The 22,103-nt window shown below is 47.2% G+C and overlaps 1 long non-coding RNA gene across 1 annotated transcript in view; it reads right to left on the reverse strand.

Annotated features, from left to right (window-relative positions):
* Positions 1–20,653, reverse strand: part of LOC130154911 (uncharacterized) — a 42,788-nt gene extending 22,135 nt beyond the window's left edge. Inside the window, exons 1-3 of the long non-coding RNA XR_008823882.1 lie at positions 20,568–20,653; positions 19,847–19,894; positions 18,417–18,536 (exon numbers count right to left, since the gene is read on the reverse strand). This is a non-coding gene — a long non-coding RNA (uncharacterized LOC130154911). The remainder of the gene's footprint in view (positions 1–18,416; positions 18,537–19,846; positions 19,895–20,567) is intronic.
* Between the last annotated feature and the right edge of the window lie 1,450 nt (positions 20,654–22,103).

The raw sequence follows: 22,103 nt of genomic DNA on the forward strand, positions 1-22,103 counted from the left end.
GCTAGCTGTGCAGATATTTTAAGTGGCTTTCCATCACATGAGTTGTGTTCATTTTGTTGCTTTCTTCCTGGTGAGCTTGGCCACCAGTCATGGTGAAATTCAGCTATTAGGGACACCTCGAGTCAGTTCTCAAGCACGTTCGGGGCACGGCCTCAGTCTAAGCCTGGGAGACATCTCTCTCCTAGCGGGCCATTTAGGCTCACAGGTGATGGTGGGAGAAGAGATTCACATCTCCAGAGATGTAATAAAGCTCAATGGCACGGAAGGACCATTGTGGGTGGGAAGGAGGCCTCCTGTAGGCATGAGTGAAGGCCATGAGGACCTTGCTTATTCTTATTGGGCTCTGCCACAGCCTGTTTTTTCTGTCTATGAGCCAGGGAACAAAGGCAGATTAATAATGGCGAAGAGTAGGCCTGAGGGTTAGGCAAGCCTCTCTCAAGTAATTTCTCCATGGGATCTCCAGAGTCATGCCCATGAAAACTTGTCCAGGCCCTCACACTTCTCCCAACCAGGGGTCGGGGCTCAGCCTGGGAAGTGCAGAGCCTGTCAGAAACAAGGACATCAATGCATAGGTGAGTGTTGCTTTTATTCAGGGGTACACAAGCCATTGAGCAGCCACTAAAAGGCAATGTCTTGGAAGACAGAAAATGTAGGACATTGCAGAGAAGCACCAGTTGATTAAGAATGGTGCTAAAGCATGTAGAAATGGCCTTAAAGAAAACAGCACTTGGGGCTTGAGCTCTGGTATCCCTGGCAGCTCTGAGGCTGGGGCACCGTGTCCACTGAAGTCCATAGCACCATGATTCATCTCTGTGGTGAGGTCAGGGATTTTCCCAACTCTTCCACATCACAATGACTTCCAGGTGCTCTGGAAGACTGATCTGATGTCCCTTTGTAGTTTGAAATGCATGGAAGGGGCCATCTCATTCCTGACCCAGGAAAAAAAGAGTCAGAAGCTTTTAGGTCCCTGCCCTGAGCCTCTCCTCAAAAGCAGGCCATTGAGACCTTTGGCCTCCGGGATGACCTTGCTGAGCAAAACAGGCCAATTTGGGTGTGGGTCTCTTCCGGAGAAGGATGCGGGCATCTTTTTGATCACAAAACCAGGATGTGGTAGAGCCTGATGAGCGTAAGCAAGGTCCTCATGGCCATCATTCCTGCCCACAGGGGCTTCCTTCCAGCCCACGATGGACTTTCCTTGCCATTTTGCGTCGCCACATACCTAGTGAGATGAGTCTCTTCTCCTTCATTCTACTGAACATCAGTATGATTGATCTTTGACCCATTTTCATACGGCCAATTAACGCCCAGGTCTTCAGGCTAGCAAACAAGGAGATTTTCAGTGGATTTGCCTTTGTCACTTTGCCTTTTTCATGGTCAGCATGGCCGCCAGTCACAATCAAATTCCGCTATGAGGGACACATCAAGTCAGCTCTCAAGTGTTTTCAGGGCAGGCACTCATGCTAAACCTGGGAGACATGGCTCCCCACAAGTCGTTGTATACCATGAGTAAGTTCAAGGTGGACATGAAGACTGCACATTCCCATACAGGAGAATGACTGGAGAATGAGTCACCAAGCATATACATACAGGTGTAGGACTGGCATTGCTTAATTTGATCACATTCCCTGTAACGTGTAATTTATAGTGATTACAGTGAAGACAGACACCTGAATCTGCTATGTGAAAAAAGACAGAAACTGTAATATTTCAGTAACAGCTTTAACCGTTTAAGTGTAACAGGCACAACTTCCTTCCTTTCAAAGTATTAATAAGCTAGATATACCATGGGCTAATACCACAACATTGCAAAGGCAAAAGACACCAATGCCGCAGAAACATGGAAATATGAATGAAAGACACATGAAAATATCATCTAGTTTATTGCCATATACCAAAGAGGATCAACTATTACAAGTCTTCTCACCAGGTAAAAAGAAAGCACTCCATACTTTCTCTTCAGCTGTGCCATGACTAAGCTAGGCAAAGCAAAAGGCCTGGGGACAGCTTCTCTGTTCCAGACGTCTTCTTCCATGCTGAAAAGACAAGGAGGCAGTCAATACAAATCAGCAAGACGACAGCTTTAGCTCCCACAGACTCCACCATGATATGCAGCGGGCTTTGAGATTAGGGGAGGGCTAAAGCTGCGTCCTGAAGCCTCACTTTGTGTTGCCTGTGGTACAAAAAGCAGTGCAATGATAACCTATAACTATGCTCACTAGGTGCTTTAGTGCCAAGTAATGTTACCTACCGCCTCCTGGGACAGTAAGGATCAGATTTTTAAAATTTCAAACATTTAATGGATAGGATTTACCTCATCAACCTTGGTTAACCACAAAACTGAAAATCATCAGTTTAAAAAATTAACCATCATTAGCAAGCTCTACATCCCCCACAAAGCCATACTGCTCACTCTCACCCTGCCTGCTAGCACTCAGTGCTGCCTAGACTTTTTCTTCTGCTGGTACTGTTACAGACAGTGCATTGCAGTGCCCTAGGCAGGGCTATATGAATTTTCTATGGCAAACTTGACACGATGTCCTGTCACTTGACCATGTGAAAAAGTGGCTTTCAAACTCAATTAATCCATTCTGTGCACTGTTGCTATTAGTTCCCAAATACCTCTCACAGAACGCAAGCACCTCTGTGAGCTCAAGTTTCTAAGACGTTCCTAAGGTGGAAGCAGCTACAGAAGCAACAGTCAGATGGGCAAGCACCAGCAAAGAAAAGAACTGGCAAGTTCTCAAATGCACCAAAGGTGTTCCCAAGTGACAAACTCAGGGAAGCAACCCATGAGGCAAACAAACGTACTTGAGCATTTTACCCATAACAGGGCAATAGCCCTTGCCTGAGCTACTATTGTAAATTAACATGACGCGCATAATTAATTGTATGTCTGGACACTAAGGATAGATGTGGGTGATGGGAGATGGAGTGATCAAAGGTGAATACAAGCACTTTAGAGTAGCCAGGTGTAAAATCAGGTATCTTTGATTTCTTTTGTTAAAGAGGAAAAAGTAGTGGGCAGAGTGCATACCAGAGCCTCATGTGTGCATGTATGTTACTTACCCCTTGTAGGCTGCAGGGAAGGCTGCTGAGACATTTGTGAATTCCCACACCATTTAAAAGGGAAAGTTATGAAAATAGTGGCTTTATGCACAGCTCTCAAAGTTCTTTGTGATTCTCGCAGTTATAATTTCAAAGATTGTCCTGGTTTTGACTGAAACAGAATTAGTTTTCTTCCTAGTAGCTGGCACAGTGCTGCTTTTTAGATTTAGTATGGAGAATAATGTTGATAACAGATTGATGTTTTAGTTGTTGTTAAGCAGTGCTTACCCTAAGTCAAGGACTTTTCCATTTCCCATGCTCTGACAACACAGAGGGGCACAAGAAGCTGTGAGGGAGCATAATCAGGACTGACCCACACTAGCCAAAGGGGTATTCCATACCATAGAATGTCATGCTCAGTATATAAAATGGGGGGAGTTGGCTGGGAGGGGCCGATGGCTGCTCAGGGACTGGCTGGGCATTGGTCAGCGCACGGTGAGCAATTGTACTGTGCATCTTGGGTTTTATTCCTCTCTCTCTTCTCGTTATCTCCCTTCTCATTATATGATTATTAGTATATTTTACTTTATTTCAGTTATTAAACTATTCTTATCTCAACCCATGGGTTTTAGCTTTTTCCAATTGTCCTCCCCATCTCACCAGGCTGGGGAGAGTACGTGACCAGCTGCGTGGTACTTAGTTGCCAGCTGCGCTTAAACTGTGACAAAGATAAATTCTGACCTCTTGAGATGTCCTTGATGCCTCTATACAGTAGCATGTTAAGCTATATATGACTCTCTAGAGACCCAAGAGTTGAAAGCAGCTTTGTATCACAGATTAAGCTGTCTGCTGGATTACTGATTAACACTGAAGAACTTTGGATCTGGGACCCACCTTTCTAAACAGATCATCTGTTTGCCAAACAAATACAACAGAGACGTTTTTCACATGCATCACCACTGTAACTCACAATACTTGTGTGCTGTGGTATATGCCCCGTGCACTCAATAGAGGCACACACAGAGCGAAGGTTCCAACTTTCTTGCAGCTGAGGGAACCAAGGAGAGTTTTCACACTTGTGTTTTTGCCTTTTCAAGCTCACCTGCCCCACCTGGCTGCTTTCACTGAAGACTCAGTCCAAGGAGCATAGCTTTTCCACTCTGCAATGTGTGGCCCTCTTAATAGCCTCCCACACACATGAACACACTTTGGTTACCGATTGTTCAAATCGAGAAGCCCACAGAACTGGGGTCAAAGGACAGATTATGGATTTTACTGCCTAGCTTGTGGCATCTGATTTCTGTTCCAGCTGACTCCCTGCCCCAGCTTCCTGATGGGTTCCATTTGCAGCTGTCTGAAATACTATTGAAAAGTAAAGGAAAATCCCCAAAACCCTACATAAGTGGATTAATTCCCCAAAAATGATGACCTTTAGATGTTCCTGTGCTGTACTCATGCACTGCAAGAAATAACAAGCTCTGAGGCTCACCTGAACTCTCTTCATAGGCTAAAATGTGGCCTCCTTTATAGGAAACAGCATATGCTTTCTACTAAGAGAGAGAGTAAAGTGATTGTACATGCTGTAGGTTAGAAACATGAGTAACCAGTATGGACAATTACGCTTTAGCAAGGCTTTAGGTTTTTGTATAGTCCGGGGAACATTCGCTGTAAGAAACTGCAGAAGGTAAAAATGAACTGGTCTTTCCATTGGCTTTTCCTTTTCAGATGAAATTTTTCCTCTGTACTAAGGTGAGGTAGAAAATATTTCCTGTCATAATTCCCAGGTTAAATGCTTTTTAGCATCTTTCAAAGTAACGTTTACCTTTAAATTTGAACAGCTATTCACTTGTCACATTGATTCTCGTTTTATATTTCAAATTTCAAACAGTGCATCCTATTTTATTGCATAGCATTCCTATATCATGTCTGTACTGCATTGCTTTCTTTAACTACTCCTTATGCAGTGCCTTTAAGTAAAATTCTTTAACTTGCTATCATGTCAGAAAGATGCCTAGTTTCTTTATGGCAGCCTCCCTGAATTTCCTTTGTTCCTAATTCAACTCTTTGAAAATGAGGGGGAGAGAGAGGGAGGCCAATAGCCCCTGGTGGAAAGTAGCCCTGGCTACCTTAGGATCTACTTGTACCACTGGGATGACATACCCAGTTACAAGGATGGAAAGTTGTGTGAGGATGCCACCACAGCCATCTGCTCTCCAGGTCATAATCCAGACCTTACAAGGTGCAACAGCTATCATCTACAGCAGAAAGAGACTAGGACCATTTAATGCCAGTGAGCCAAAGATCTCTCCAGATTCTGCCAGGCATTGCTCCCATATTAAATGAAACATCAGCTCTTCCCGCTTCTGTCTTCTCAGTTTTATCCTCCCAAAAGAACACCTCTGCCTAGGCAAAGCCTCACAGAAAAGTACCTGTTCCTATGGAGAACTTTTGGGAGAGTGGCATAAGTCCTTTTCCACTGAACTCTACACCTCTGTTAATCAATCAGAGCTTATTTTACAACGTAAGGTCTATACAACACCACTGCACATACTGAGCCCAAATGTATTGTGAACGTGGGACCAAACTGAGCTGAAACAATTTAACAAAAAAGAACACAGCTTTTAAGTTACATCCACTTGCCTCAGGGAAGTTATTCTTCAGCTGCAGCATGTTTCCCATGAGGGGCAAAGGAAATGGCCCAGAAGGCAGCTTCCCTGTTTCAGACATCTTCCTCCGCGCTGAACAGACAAGGCAGACAATGCAAAACAGCGAGAAAATTATTGCAGCTCCTGGAGATTCCATTGCAAAGTAGAACAGGGGTGTGGGATCAGGAAGGGATGAAGCTGCATCCTGGAAGGCTCACTTTATGAAGCCTACAGTAAAACCAGCAGTGCAAAGGAAACCCATAGCTCCTTTCATTTCCTCTGGGTTAAGCATTTTAGGCAGAAAAGAATCATTCACTGCTAATAAACTTGGATGAACTACTTTAATTTTTAAGTCTTTGTGACCTTTTCTAAGGTCAACCTTGTTCTACTGTAACATCAGAAAGCAGGGACAAACATTCATCATTAACAAACCCTGTCATACTTTCACAGCATGCCTGTCTTCTGCCTATTACTGTTGCTTATAGGTCTGTCCTCTGATGAGATGCTGCAAATACAACAATGTAGTTATCTTCAGGCCATTGTATACACTTACGATTACCATCCCATTGGATATCTTTTAACATTTCTATTGAACACGAGTACCAGGTTAAAAAGTATACACTTCATTCTAGAAGAGCCGTTTTTCAGCTGTTGGACATGCTGCAGTTTCCACTAATGATTTAAGAGCCCATTCTGAAAACCATGGGCATCTCCACGAAGTACTGCTCTGAAAGTTAGATGACTTCAGAATAACTTGTTAGAGCGGCTGGGTAGAACCGTTTTGAGGTACTGGGGGAAAAAAATCTTCCTCTGGAACTGAACTCTTCTGTTTCTGCTTAAAGAGCTGTATTTGCTAGGCTGTTTTTCACTCCCTGGTTTGCAGTTGCAGTCCAGGTCCTCAAGAATTGATTCAGCTTTGAAGCAGCTGCATAAACCGCTTTGATGAGATACTTTGCCCCTTGATTCTCAACTGTCAGCCCTCCTTTTCCTCTGTTCTCTTCTGCATTCTTCCTTTCAAGCACCTGCTACATCCTTATTGTATTTTACACCAGAAAATGCTGCAGAGACGGAGATGCAGTCTCCCTCTGTACCTCGGTACCTTCTCTGGAATATCTTACAGACTCCTCAGGTAAAATGTTTGAGCAGCAACCAAGTTGTGCCTCTGCTTTTGGACTATACACTTCCCCAGTACAATGCTGTTCACACACCCCTAGGTATGGCTCTTCTATGGTGCTGCTCTCCGAAGATCTGCAATCCTTGCCGTGATTTGGGTTCTACCAGCCACACAGAAGACTCTCAAGCAGAGAGGGGAGTAGTTTCTCAGAGACAGAACCGGGAACACAGCTGTCAGCTCTTGGCCTAACTGGGATGTCACTGTCACGCAATCCTCCAGCCAGCCAGGTAGTCAGTCTCTTAAATTTCCTCCCAGTCGAGTCACTTGTGGGACACGCCTTTCCCGTTTCTGCTTCCTGGAGGTGGGATACTCAGAGTTTGTGCAGGAATTTGCTATTTCTTAGCTCTCCACTGAAAACACTAAGCACTTGTTGGCAATGCATGGCTAGATGGATTTCCATCTTCAGAGTTCCTGAAGGTTTTCATCTTTGTGGTTGCAAAATAGCATTGTGTTTTCTATGCGTAGAAAAGCAACTTTTTCAACAGGAACAAGATTTGGTCCTTTGCCTTTCTTGCTTGAGCTTGCGGAAGTTTTCTGTGCTGACACATTGCTCCCCTGGGGCTCTCCTGCAATCCTGTCAGGGAAACACAAAGAAAAGAGACATGCCACGTTATTCTTCTTTGAAATTTTCAGTGCCCCGATCACAGAGATTCCTAGACCTTCCAACAGCACACTGGGTTGCATGTGGTGAGTGGATCTCTTCATCAAAGCAACTATCAAATGCACCTGTGGCTAAAACAAGACACGGCTAAGCCAGCAGTTCTACAAAACCAGACCCACGTAGAAGTGTCTCTGAAGTACATTTAAACCAATTCTTGAGCCTGCTCTCTGCCTTGCTATAGACATAGAAACCAGACACTGGGACTCTGACTATGAAGAGGTGGGATGGGGCAGGTCATGAAGGTCCCTGCAGAATGAGCGTTCTCCACGTGAGGCAAGTACAGAAGGAACGCGATACAATGGGTTTACTTCCATGTGACCACATTTAGCTATCCACTGTCACTCAGTCCCCTCGATCCCCCTGGGCCTTGAGGAGTGAGGAGCAATAGCTGTTAACAACAGCTGCATGGATACTGTCTTAAGAGGGCACCATCCCAATTTTAGTCATGACCCTGACAGCATCCTTTGCTTTTAGACATGTCTTTGGAGCCTTAAGTGCTGATTAGGGCTTACAGCTACTATGTGTGTACTCCAGAGGGGTGTTTTGTACAGTCACAATCTATTTAGTCACAAGTTTCCAGTTCTCTGCTGAGCGGAGGAAAACCTCTAACCCTTGTGCCCCTGAGAATGTGTTCTTTCTTAGCTAGCACTAGCCTGTCCTTGGCTACAACCCTGTCTGCCCAAACACAGACAATCCTTATGTCCAACTTCCACGCTAGGAAAACTTCCTACTGGGTACTGGGCTGCTGCCATGTCCATAGCTGCCCTTGGCAACATAGCATGCTCCAGGCACACGTTACGGAAGGAAAGCCTTGCTGCCGCAGGGTAAGCTTGGTACATTAAACCATGCTTAAGAAGGGTGAGTCACACAACCATCTCCTCTTTTAAGAAAGACTAGCAGCCATGAAACATCTTTACTATTATGTGCCTCCTATGGTCTCAAGATGAAAAGGTGTCCTACTGGGTCCAAGGCTGTCGGAAGCGCTAGAGGGTACAAACACAAAACAGAGGAGAGCCGTGCTGTTCTTCTTGGCCACTTCAGGAACTTACGTAGCAAGACTGATGTTATGACCCCAGTGACAGTGAATCCTCCTTACTGTGGAACCATGAGTTTTGGCACCCCAGCTGGAATGAGGACATTCAGTTATGTGTTAAGGAAACGGGAGAGTGACCAGGTGTTGGTACCCATGTCGGTGTGAGTTTCTCCTTTAACAGATGGCAGCCCAGATGGGACGCTAAGACACAAGAGGAAGGAGTCAGGAATCTCTTCTGGACATATCTGTTAACAACGCTCTGCTGCCGGCAACTAGGTGAGATCACCTGATGAGACTTAGACACAGGTAATTCCAGACACAGACCTGAAAGTGCTCCTGTGTTTAAATTTAAAAAAAAAAAAAAAATCACATACTGGTAAGGAAGGTAATAAATTTAATAAGGTTGGGAATACGCCCAGCGTTGAAAGAGGGGGTGCCCCTTGCTGAGGTTTTAGAGAATTGGAAAGATATCCCTGGCACAGGCTTTGCAGAAATGAAAATAGATTATTTTGTGCCAGGACGAATGGCCATTCCTGACTTGTACTGGAGGAGGAGGACCGATGGATATGTGACCTCCTAGAGGAACTTGTAAGCCTCATAAACAAAAAATTTTGGGAATTATTTTAGAAGACACTGACAGCCAGGATATTGATTATTGGTATATACAGTATCATTGGGCACAGCAAAGAGGTAAATCACCTAAAACAAGGGGAAGCTCACTTGCCTCTACCCCAGAGACAGAGAAAACTGACCTTCCCACTGCAGGAATGTACCCTTTGAGGCTGGAATACATTCGTAACCCCAGAGCAGGACCCGGGGCTCCTCCAGAGGCTCCTTCTGTCAGTCACTGTGGTCATGAGATGTGAACGCTGGAGATGGAAATGTGGTCGCTTGGCAGAGTAAAATGCCGAGATGGAGAGAGGATGCTGAAAGATGTGCACAAATGGTATTGGGAATTGTTACAGATTATACTCCCAGCTAGAATGCTAGAAAAACTCTGAGAGTATTATTCCAAATGGAACAGGGGGAAAGAATTTTTCAGAAAGATAGAAAAACTGCTCAGAGAAGACAAGGACTTAATCCTTGGCCCAAACAAGATCCTAATTGGCAGCCTCTGTTACTTTCTAATACTTTAGCATGGTTTTTTTGTGGAAGTTCAGGACATAGGCAATGGGAATGCCCACTTTGCCCGACAATCTCAGAACAAGGATTGACACGCCCACATCATCCATGGCCTCACTCACAACAGATGAATAAGATTCTCGAGGAACTGCTGAGAGATGAACCTGGAAGGAACAGGGGTAAATGAGTGTGGACAAACTGCTGCAAAGGTAAATGGAATTCTATTCAATTTTTTTTATCAGAAGAAACAAGTTATTGCTAAAGGAGTAGTAGGCAAGGAGGTGAAATACCTTTTGACACCCCTTCCAACTGTTTTAGCTGGAAAAATTGCATAGGGAAGATTCATAGTTTCTCCTAATTACCCGATATCATTATTAGGGAGACACCTGTTGCAGGAAATGTGGGACACTGGTATCTCAAGGGCCTGACGGGATTTGCTTAATCCCTATGGTTTCTGAAATTGTGCATGTTTTAAAAAAATAAAGAACTTCATTTTTAAATACCATTGGGATTGAATGCAGTTCCCTGGGAATTGTGGAGTACCTTGAGTGAGGATGTGAGATTATTAGTATCAGCAGGACTGGTGGTAATAAAAACAAAAGGAGGGACTCTCCCCTCTATTAAACAGTATCCTGTTGTTGCAGAAGCAATCCCAAGCATTCAAAAACAACTTTATTTTTTCCTGAAAAAAAAGAGGAATTCTCAGAGAATGCCAAAGCCCTTACAATACCCCAATTTTACCTGTAAGTAAGCACAGAATAGATGAAGATTGGACTCCAGAGTATAGATTTGCTCAGGATCTGTGTGTGGTGAATGAGCATGTTACCTCACCCGATAGTTCCAGAGTCTAATTTAATACTTACTCAGATACCACCGTCGGCAAACTCTTCTAACAATCTTAAAAACCTAAATTTTTCAGGACATTCTACTTTAGTTCAATATGTGGATGATCTTTCTAGCCAGTCATACAGAAGAAGAATGTGCGAGAGACACTGAATACCTGTGTATATGACTTGCAAAAAAGGGATGCCGCGCATCTCTATCCAAATGACAACTTTTGTCTAGGACAGCTTATTGTTCTTGTACTCTAGAACCAGTAATTAAAGGAACTCCCCTCTGTATACGGGCTACAGCAACTGCTGCTGTGCTAGTGGAAAGAACTCTGACTGCTGTCCTGGGACACCCCCTGACAGTATGTGTACCCCATTAAGTGAAAATACTTTTGAACCAACATACAGAAAAAACACTTTCTCAATAAAGTGATAAAGTACACACTGATATGAAGCAGTGCTTTTACCTGCAGACAGTGTGAGACTTGAAAGATGTAATAACCTTAATGCCACTGCCTACAGAGGGAGAAAAAGATGATCACAATTGTTAACAAGGGGAAACCACAACGAGTAAGCCATGAGATGATTTAACAGATCAACCTTTAGGTAATCCAGATTTGAGGTTTTTTTACAGATGGATCATCATACTGTGAAGACGGCTGGCACTGTACTGGATACACGGTTACTAGAGATTCAAGTTTTGCTGGCCAGACCTTTACCTCACAATCTAGGTGCACAAGGTGCAGAAGTTGTTTCCTCTCACTGAGGCTGCAAAATACGCACTTGGACTGCAAGTTAACTTTTACACAGGCTCCCAGTACGCATTTGGAGCTTGTCATGCTACAGGTATGTTATGGAAGAGTGTGGGTTTCTTACCTCCTCAGGTAAGACCACAGCACACGGAACTTTAACTGAAGAATTATTGGAAGCAATACAAGTGCCCATAGAATTGGCAGTGATTTACGTAAAGGCTCATACCAACTGCCGAGACAATGTATCTCAAGGAAATGCCTTGGCTGATGAAGCAGCAAAAGCTGCTGCATGGCAAGTGACTTGAGCAGTGACTCTGATTCTGACTGAGCAGGGTAAGGCTGAACTCCCAGATGGAACTCATCTCTACGAAGATCGACCCGAAGAAGAAACACAGACCTGGGAGAAACTAGGAGCACAACAACGGGACAGGCAGTGGCTATTAGGAAGTAAACCACTACTTCCAAAGAGGTATTTACTACCTATCACTTGCTGGCAGCACAACAGAGCTCACGAAGGGCCAGAAAGTATTGCTCTTGAAATCCAACAACTGTGGGCAACCCCTGGAATTTATGCAGCAGCCAAAAGAATTTGTGAGGGCTGTTGGCTATGTAAAGAATCTGCCTCTTTAAGAATGAAGACACTGCTGGGAAAGACACCTTCAGCAACAAAAGAATCCTTTTCAAAACCTTCAGACTGATTATGCTGAAATGCCTGAAGTAACGGGGTTCACATATTGTTGTTGTTGATCAATTGTCAGGGTGGGCGGAAGCTTTCCCTACTTGGAAAAATGACTCAAAAACAGTTGTTAAAGCTCTCTTAAAGGAAATTATTCCTAGATAGGGAGTTCCAGAGCTAACTAATTCTGACAGGGCACTCATTTTTCTGCAGCTGTATTAAAACAGATTTATCATTTGTTAGGAATTCGATCACAATTACAAACTCCCTATCATCCAGAATCCTCAGGACAGGTAGAGAGGATGAATAGAACTCTCAAAGAGAAATTTATCAGTCTGTAAACAGACTAGGTTAAAAAGACATGAAGCGTTAAATTCAGGTTTACGGGATGTAAGAAACACTCCCAGGCAGCCAATTGGAATTTCTCCGGCAGAAATTCTTTTTGGAAGGACTATAGCACTACCAGGAACTTATGTCACAAAGACAAGTTTGTTGAATGGAGGCGAACAGGTAACCCAATTTTTATTGGGTTTGCGGAATTCTTTTTCAGATTTGAGAAACCATGCATATTGGTATCCAGGAATTAACATCTTTGTTCCCTGACCTATCAACATGGTTAAAGAAACGGATAGTTACAATACCTGTTGTGATCTTTATAGTTGTGTCTGTGATTGCACTAATGCAATGTTCTGTAACTTGTGTGACTGGCTTAGTAGCAAAGTTACAAGAAAGAACTTAGTTTAATAGCTGAGATATTCCGTACCTGAAATGGAAATAATAAGACAGAAGGAGAAAATCATTAAAAGAAAATGTATTTTGAATGAAGGAATGTAAAGTGCTGAGCCAGCTAAACGGCAGTTCTTCTGCTCTTGCATTTCCTAGATAAATCCTTCCCTCTTGCACTGCTCTATGCTATCCGGGTTCCCAAAGGTCCAGCCTCGTCGCCTGTATGCTTCTCTGACATCGTCACAAGTATCGCAGCACCTGCAAGAGCACAGTCATCATCTTATCATCTTTACAGCAATAAAGAGACACTCCAGCTCAGGACTCCGATCCCCGGTGGATTTCATTTCAACAAATCAACAAAGCAAACATCAGGGACTGGACACCGAAAGGTGGTCTAACGCTCCTGAAGGAGCTTGAGCTTCCCGACGTACTTTTTGAGATTTTGGCAGGAGGACGCAAGCTGCTTTAATGCAGCGCTTAAGTCTGAAGAGGACTTTAGCCATCCATTCAGACAGCCAAGTCAATCCTCGGCAAAGAAATTTGCTGCAGAAACGACATCAGTCTCCCACAGTTCTGAGCAGCTTGGAACTTGCCCACGTGAACAAAGCATCTGCCTGTTTCTATTCCTCCCTTCCTCTGTTTTAAGGGCAAGACTGCCGACATTGCCGTTAACCCTGCCTCCAAACTTTCTTCCTTGCTCTTCTACCTCTGGACAACATCTTCGCTCACCACAAAAAAAAAAAACAACAATTGTCTGTCTTGGTTCCGTGTTGCGCTGGACAAGACAAAAAGTTGAAGGCCGGAATCATGAATCCCTCAAGATGGAAACTTCTCTGGGGAAGGACGCAACTTGACAGATGGCCGCGATTGAGAGACGGGACGCAGCTTGATGCAAGCAAGCGTCACTTCAATTAGCCTAACAGCATTATTATATACACATAAGCAATTGTTACATCTTATTCCGATTAGTTATAGAATACGCAAGTTTTTGGACCACGTGGCAACTCGCGCGAAGATCTCACACTAGCTATTTAGCAATTCAGCAACAATTCAACAATGTCTGCAGTTCTTGCACCACCTCCTCGAGCAAACTGACAAACCGACCACCTTATTTCTCGGATAGTCTCAACTTGGCATTTAGTCCCCGTTTCTGTACCCTTCAGTAATTTCTCATGTCCCTTATCACCAGGGCTTGAGGCCCACAAGCTCAAGCACCTTCCTTTCAACTAACCGATTGTTACTTGTGGTCCTGCTTCCCAGGCCCCCTCCTGCAACAGATGTGACAAACTAAGTTACCACACGGAGCTAATAATAGCGAAGGATAGTCCAGAACCTGCAGACTATCACGAATCCATTCTTACACAAATTTGCAGGTAGAAGGAATGAGAAACACCAGATGACACCCGTCGTTTGTGTGAGTGATAGGCGTCTGGTCTTTGCTCCCATAAGGATGCAAAGCCTGCAGCAGAAGCGAGAAGGCAAAGCCATAACCGGGTTTTGTTCCGAGACAGCTCGCAGAACGGTGAAATAGTTTGCACAGCTCCCCTCTGGACACCAAGCAATCCCAGAAAAGGTTCCGTTTGCTAAGATACAATCTTTGCGCTACTGCCCTTGAACAGGCACGCAGACAAAACAGACAACCTAACTCTGCACGCTCTGAACAAATCGTGAGTGCAGCACAGGCATACTAAAACACAACAGCTCTCCCCATTCTACGAACAGGTGCCCAGGAGGATTTCACTGCACGGACTTTCACAGACATTTTGGAAAAGAAAAAAAACCAAACCCAACACGTATGCCACATTAGCTGTACCGATTCAAGCACTAAGAAGATGGAAAGGTTACCGAATGTCCTCCGCCTCTGCCCCGTAACAGCTTTCACAGCAATCAGCATCCAAAGCATTTGGATCAAACGCCTTTTCTTCTTCTTTCCCCAGTTCTAACACAACAGAGGACTCAAGGTGACGAGGCACGTCTAGAAACACTATCCTGTACTTCCGCTCTACGCCCAGTAACTGTTCTACACATGAATGAAATGATCTTGTGTCAGAATCTGCACATCCTGCACCCGAAGCTCACCTGAAAGAACGCATAGAGCCTGTTGAGCTGCAAAGTAAGATCAAGAAGCAGAGCAGCACTTGCCATCTGAAGAACACCCTCCACAGAAAGAGCCAGCCACCCGAAAGCCTTGCTGGGGCGCCGGTCAGATGTTACTTGCACAAAGGCTTTGTTAAGACTTTGTCTAAAGCAGACCCAAACAGCAAGTTGCAACTGATACCGGACCTGTTACACAAACACCACTTCAAATAGCAGACAACAGCGCGTAACGCGTAATCCCGTCCCAAGATACACAGGGAACAGTTATACATTGCTGCGGAGCTAGATCAGCGTGGGAATCTCCCAAGCGGAAAACTGACACTCAGTCCTCCAGAAAGACGGTGCTGACAACGCACACACATGAACCACTGGCTTGCTAGAATCTCCAAGGAATTTCTGTCTTTGTCACGACTTTACAATTCTGCCAGTGCCTGTGCCGCCTGTGTGTTGGATGCACAGCCACAGTACAGCTGGGGCACAAACCCGCGGAGTTTTATGTTCTTAAGTGCAGAAGGCTGCAGAGGGACTCGTAAAAGAGGAGATGAGAGCTGGTGACAGCTGAAACCCGCCAAAGGGCGAGACGTGCCTCCAGAAAACTCAAACAGGACCTCTGTTTTTCCAAAAACCAAAACAAATACCAAAAGGTCCGCAAGCTTTGGAGCTCGGAATAAGCGAGCCAAGGAACTGCACATCTAAAATTTTCAAGACCACGGGTTCCTATTAGGAGAGGCCCCTGAAAACCAGGCCGTTTCACTCACGAATCCTGAAGGACAGGACCAAGTCTGCTGGATTACAAAAGCCCTCTAAGGCTCACTGTCTAGGCACCGCCACACTACCCTCTTACGAGCCTCAAGAAGGTGGCTTCTTTGGCTTCTTGGATAACTAAGGCCGGGGCAGGTGATAACGCAGACACTGCTGAGGGGACAAAAATGTTATCGGGACCCTCTTTGTTGAGATTGGGAGGCAGACCAGGTGGACAGAAGTGAGTATTAAAGACATCTGTATTAGCCACGGGGGGGGGGGGGGGGGGGGGGGGCGGGGGCGGGAAGAGAGATTTAAATTAGAAAGTATGAAATATGCATAAAATCAATCATTAACCTCGCTTCTTTCATCAAATACTTTATGGTAGTCATGACCAAGCAAATACGAACTTTTAGGAAAGTATACCCATTCTTAAACCACTGTACCAGACTCACTTTCTACAGCTTCCAACATTCAAACAAGTTGAAAGTACGCTTAAGAATTCAACCAGTATGGGTTTTGATCCTGTAATTACACTAAAAGATAGTGTCAGGAAGAATGCAGCTTAATAATTCCTACGCTTTGTCAAAGCCATGATTCCTGCCATTTGAAGAACACCACCTGTACAACACACGGCGTCTTTCAAGATACAGCAACTAGTAACAGCTTTCCGAATGTAATCGGTAGCTGCCCCGTCGAGTTGTCTCCGAGAGCACCCAGAGGTACCGCACACAGCTTAGATACCATAAAGAAACCGCAGTACGTAAAACCCCACATGCAAAGTTTCATGCTGTTACCATGGTCCTCCACTTGCATGCAGATATGACACACGACGCTGGAAAACTCGGCCCGTGTTAAAAGGAAGGAAGCGGTAAATGACAATAATAAAAAAATTAAACATTCAACCCTCTATCGCCATCCAATGGGAATTAATGAGATGACATCCCGGCACAGAACGCCGCCTACCACAGAAATCATTAAGCTATTACCTATTTTAGTGCAACTATGATCAGGAAAAGCCTCCACATACTACTCCATAACACTTAAGGTCAATGGTAAAGAAAATGTATTTTTAACTAAGAAATTTAAAGCGCCGAAGCAGCTAAGTGGCAGAACCAGGCCTCGTCCCTAGCGTAGCCCTCGTCCAAGGGTGGTTTAAAACCCAGTCCAGTTGATCAGTGGGAGAACAGAGAAACAACAGATGACCAATTTGTGCACACAGGCACCCTCAGAAACGCCAGTGTTTTTAGAAAATTTAGTAAACGAATTGCTTGTTCAAAGACGAAGCGCGCTTGAAGGAGCATGTGAGTTAAAGCAGGCAGAAAGAAGATCACGACTCGAGGAGGAGCTAGGAACTGAGAAGATGCATCACCTGGGACAGAGTCAGGCGATGGATCTGCAGCACCGACAGGACCAAAGGAAACGCCTACAAACTTCAGATGTTGACTAATGGTTTGACACGTGTATATAAGCTGTGCTGTATCCCTTGGTTCTCTGCCACTCACTGGGCTGGTGGCCCAGCTCTGACTTGTGACTCAAGCAAGCCCAGCTGGTACCTACGACGGTGTAAATTTTTCCTTTAACAGACAATACTGCTACAGTTGCACCTCAAATAACTGACCGAACAGCAAGTGTTACTAACAGAAACTGAGAATCCTAGAGTTTCACCAAGACGGGTGGACACTTCCAATCTAAACATGCCACACTGGTGATGGAAATCAAACCAGCCACGGCCCTTTTCCAGACGGCAGAAGAAATCGCTTGTTGCGGGCAGTGGAACTTGATTGCTTTCAAAATGCCTCTCCTGGATGAGACTGTTTGCTCCCTGCAAGTTTCTCTTCCTCTCTGTTGATAATGTAAGGAGCGAGAACAACCGGTTCAGACCGGAGTAATCCCAGCGGGGGCTGGCAACACAAGTAAGGCAGGAGGCCTACATGTGGCAACAGAGAATTAGATACAGAAAAGCGGGGTTTGGACCCCAGACATCACATTCGTAACGCCACAGCCTCCGAATACAGAAAGGCTGCTAAGTGGCACAACAGCAAGAACTCCATCACCACATTCCCACGACAACAGGAGAAGCTCTCGTACCTACCCACTGTTCAGCTCTTGGCTTAGTTTAGCCTTTCAGCTTCAAGAACAGAAAAGTTAAATCCGAGTTACAACAAATCAGCAAACTTAGTTCATGCCAATACACGGCACTACACTATCTCCCAGAACAGATAATAAGGAGCTCACGTTTTAGAAAGACAAAGTCGGGACAGCATTACCATTCCATTGCAACACTACCAGAATCGTTCCTGGTTTGTATTCAAGTAAAACAATTAAGTCATAACATGTAAAAAATGCAGACGAGAGGTTTATGTAGCAGAGGACCACTTACTCCAACTTGTAACTAAATACATTTCAGTCGATACATCAGTTATCAGGTATGCATTAACACACACAAAGTAAACGCAGTAAGATGATAGTTTAGGCTTAAGGGTCAAGTCCAGTGGAGCCTTCCCTGGAGAGAGGCTCTTTCCTCGAACCAGCTCGTCCCACCTGTCAGCCTCCTAGGCTTTAAAGATGCAACCCGAGTCAAGTTTTGCCAGAACAGCTGCTTGATTCCTAGTAGGAAAAGCCTAGCCACTCAGCAGCTTTGCTCCTGAAATGCATCAACGAGTCCCTCTCTCAGTTTCAGAGGGACCAGGCAAAGACTTGCCTCGCAAAAGTACCGAGCATTATACACACACACGAGCTTGTCTGATCTGCCAGGGTAATAGATTTGTGTCCTATAAACTCTTCAAGAGTTTGTGGTGTTTAAAACACTGTGAATTCAGCCGTCCCTTGTTCCCATGAATCTCACAGCAGGCATACGGCGATGGAAAGACTAAGAGAACATGCATCCAACAATGGCAGAATAGCATCTTACCGTGTCTCTCTGCTTCTGGAGTCACACGATTGGCAGCTTTATCCAAGCGTTGTTTAATCGGCTTGTGCTCTACGTCCAGCTGCTGCTCGCCTGCTACGTCCATGGCATCGATGCTCAAATCTGAAAGCAGCGAGCAAGGAAAGCGGTCTATGAACACGCAAGTGTTACGGCCTGCGGCAAGCTGAGGAAGTGCAAAGACAGAACCTTTCAGCCAGCAGGGTAAAAACGTGCCAAACCGGGAGAGCGTGTACTGCTAGGGCCAAGTGACCTACAGGGAATAAAACGCACGATGCAGCAGGCTAGATGGCCCTCTCGGGTACAGGGTTTGGTGTCCCAGAAGGACCGTTTCCCACTTCCAAGAAAGCGCTACCCTGAAAGGTAGACGCGCTTAGGGCAAAAAGCCAAAAGCAAACCCCTCAAAGCCCAGAACCATTCTCAGGAACACAGGAGTTAAGACTAAAATTGGTTGAAAGCTGCCTCCTACCTCTTCCCCCACCACCTTTCCCCCTTCAACATCAACACATTTCCTGCTGATCCCTTTTCACAAAAAAAGATTGAGGCCTGTGCTGTCAGCTCGGTATCGAAGCACCACGATGCGCTCGCCGGCTACACGCTCTCTTAGAAGGCCGACAGCTTCTCCGCACGCAACGGCCGAGGCTTCCAGTCTCTCTGGCCTTCCCACGCCCTGTTAAACGTGAGGAAGGCAAAGACCGATAACAACTCGGGGGGTCAGGAGGAAGTCAAGATGCACTACATCTAGAGCCCAGCGCATTACCACAACAGAACAAGAGGCAGGAACGATCTGTAGACAGGCAGATAACATGCACGGCAGTAATACCCAGTCAGACTTGCAGGACTTCCAGTCACTTCATCCCACAAAACTTTGTTTTGAATTTAGTTAAAAGGTAATCAGATTCTTAACGCTCGTTCTGCTTTTACAACTTCTGGAGAAAGGCTAACCCGTGGCATTGGCATTACAGTCACAATTCAAGTACAAAAACCACGGCAAAGCTGTGCCTTGCCAAGTGACTTCCAAAGCAGGCTCTCGAGCCTTTCAACAAGGCAGTCAAATCTGGAGTCCCAAGGGAACTCTGTGCCAGCTCTGCCAGTACGGCTGAGCTCTCTGACAAAGTACACCGCCATGCAGAAAGGTAAAGTGGGTTTATACCTCAGGCTCGTTTACAATCCAGAAAAATAATACTGCCCGACTGGGCGTGCTGGTTTAAGCGCCCAGCAGGCCTGGCTGCGTAACCACGAGCGACCACCAATTCCTCCCAGTCTGCTGCCCAAGCAGCAGCGCAGCACTCTGAAGCAGCGGGCACACTCGAGGACCTCGCGGGCCCTCGGCAGCTACAGACGTTACCCCTCCACAGTCAGCAGTCCGACTCACAAGCACAAGGCATATGTGGAAAAGTAACATCTAGACTGACCTCCAGTTTAGCTCCCCTTGACTTGTCAGCGTACGGTTCCGGACGAACCTAGGTACAAAGAAAAAACAAGAGCCCCGTTTCACTCGGAAGCAAATCAAAAGGCCTCTCCCCTTCGGCTGCTCTGGCCCAGGAGCTTGCCTGTGTCAAGACACAGGATCAGCGAGACACCTCCCAGCCCTCCCCGGTAGCTAAGCGCTTGCCGTTTTGTAATGCTTTTTAGAGAAATCAGCAATCGGGGGCGACGGGTGGGGATCCCACCGCCGGCTTCCTTTTCTTTCTCTCGCCTGCAGACGGCGGGAAGAGGCGCCTGAGCCACCCCCCTGCGACAGCGTTACAGCAGGCCCAAGGCAGCCTCTGCGGCCCGCGGGGGCCGGCAGCCCCAGCCCGCTGCCACGGCCACGGCCAGCGGCTGGGGGAAAGACGAAGCCCCGCGCAGAGCTGCTGCGGCGGCTGCCCGGGCAGCCCGGAGGCGGCGGGGGGGTGCGCCGAGAAAAAAAAAAAAAAGCAGCACCGCGAGGAGCCCGCTGACCACCGTCGCTGCCGGGGAGTCGAGAACCGCCGGCAGCCCCGCCGGTCCCGGGCCGCCCCAGCCGCCACCAGGCGCTCCCCGCCGCGCCGAGCGCCGGCCCGCCACGCCCCCCCCGGCCGGCCGCTGCCCCCCGGCGAGGCCCGGGCCCGGGCTCGCCCGCGGCCCCCGGCCGCCCTCAGCCCGCCCGCTCACCCAGCGCGCCGCCGCACGTCCCGGCCCGAAAGCCTTCCAGGCTCCCGGGGAAGGCCCCGCACCGCCACAGCCGCTCCAGGGCGCCGCGTGGCCGGGAATAAACCCACCTTCCTACGCCCACGGCCGCCGGCCCCGCCCACGCCCACCGGCCCCGGCCCCGGCCCCGGCCCCGGCCCCGGCCCCGGCCCCGGCCCGCCGCGCAGCGCGGCCGGAACCGGCCGAGGAGGGTCTGGGGCTCCCGCTCTGCGCCGGGGCGCGAAGGGGCTCGGTGCCACCGCGGGCTCCTCCGAGCCGGCCCCCGGGCCTCTGCGGGGGCCGCCCGCGGGGTGCGGGCTGCGCCGAGAGCGGCTACCGGGCGCGGGGGGAGAGGCAGGCGTAGGAAAGACCCCGCTCCCTTGGCCCACCTGCACCCCTTCGTTCTGGTAACACCTCGCTTTCCCGTCACAGGGAACGGCTATGAAGTCAAGAGGTTAAATCGTGCAACAGCTCGAGATGGCTTACTTGTGCAAGGAAAAAAAATGTGCACGAGCTTTTCCTAAGCCACATATATTTGCACCACTGCTTCTTCCTACTCAAAAAAAGTGCAGTCCCGCAAAATCTCTTCTATTTGAAAAGAGGACAATTTGACATTGCTGTTACTAACAGATGCTTCCAAATGCAAACAGAGCAAATGCACCCCCTCTTTCCCACAGCAAAATAGAACGTGTCTCTGGGGTGGGCACAAGACGGGAACCCTGTGATGCTGCAGCCTTTCTGCTGCAGGAGAAGAAGGTTCGGAGGCTGCTCCAGCTTCTGAGCTTCCACAACAGCAGCTTTGGGCTGCTAGTACAACAGCCCAACATTCCTGTGGAAGCTGAGTAAGCTCGGTTTTGCTTAGCTAACGACTACAGAGTCGTTCTTCTGAAGCAAGCAGTGGAGTCATAGTGTACTGCCCGTGTGGGTTAGTGTCCCATAACCAAGGGGAAAAGCACGTCTGCCATCCTGCTCTTGTGCCTGAGCTCCAGCAACTAGCAAACTAGCTGTCCGATATAAAAGTTGACTAATGAGTTGGTAAGTGTATAGAAGCTGCGCTGTATCCCTCGGGTCTCTGCCACTCCCTGGGGTGGTGGCCCAGCTCTGAGTTGTGACTAAAGCAAGCCCAGTGGCACCCACGTGTGTGTGAGTTTCTCCTTTAACAACAGCAATCGCTGGGGCTTATATGTAGGACCCCACCAGCCACCCCCCACCCCCCTCCGTGCCTTGTGCCGTCTTTTCCCCCCACTGTTGTCTCTCCCTCGCTAACGGGGTGGAGGCACGGACAGGAAGAACCACGAACCACCCGACTGTTAAAGCCATCAGATGCAAAGGATTTAACGGCTCGAGCCACGCGGGTGCTTTGTGGTACGGAGGCAGCGCGTAATGGTGGCTGGGCTGCGAGTGGGCAAAGGGCAGAGCGAAGCGGACCCTGCAGCCGCAGCGAGCAGCTCCCGTGGCCGGGCGGTGTGAACCGGGCCGAGATTCCGGCCCGTGCTCAGCACCGGGTCGGTGGGGCGCTGC

The sequence above is a fragment of the Falco biarmicus genome, chromosome 9, assembly GCF_023638135.1.
Source record: "Falco biarmicus isolate bFalBia1 chromosome 9, bFalBia1.pri, whole genome shotgun sequence".
NCBI lineage: Eukaryota > Metazoa > Chordata > Aves > Falconiformes > Falconidae > Falco > Falco biarmicus.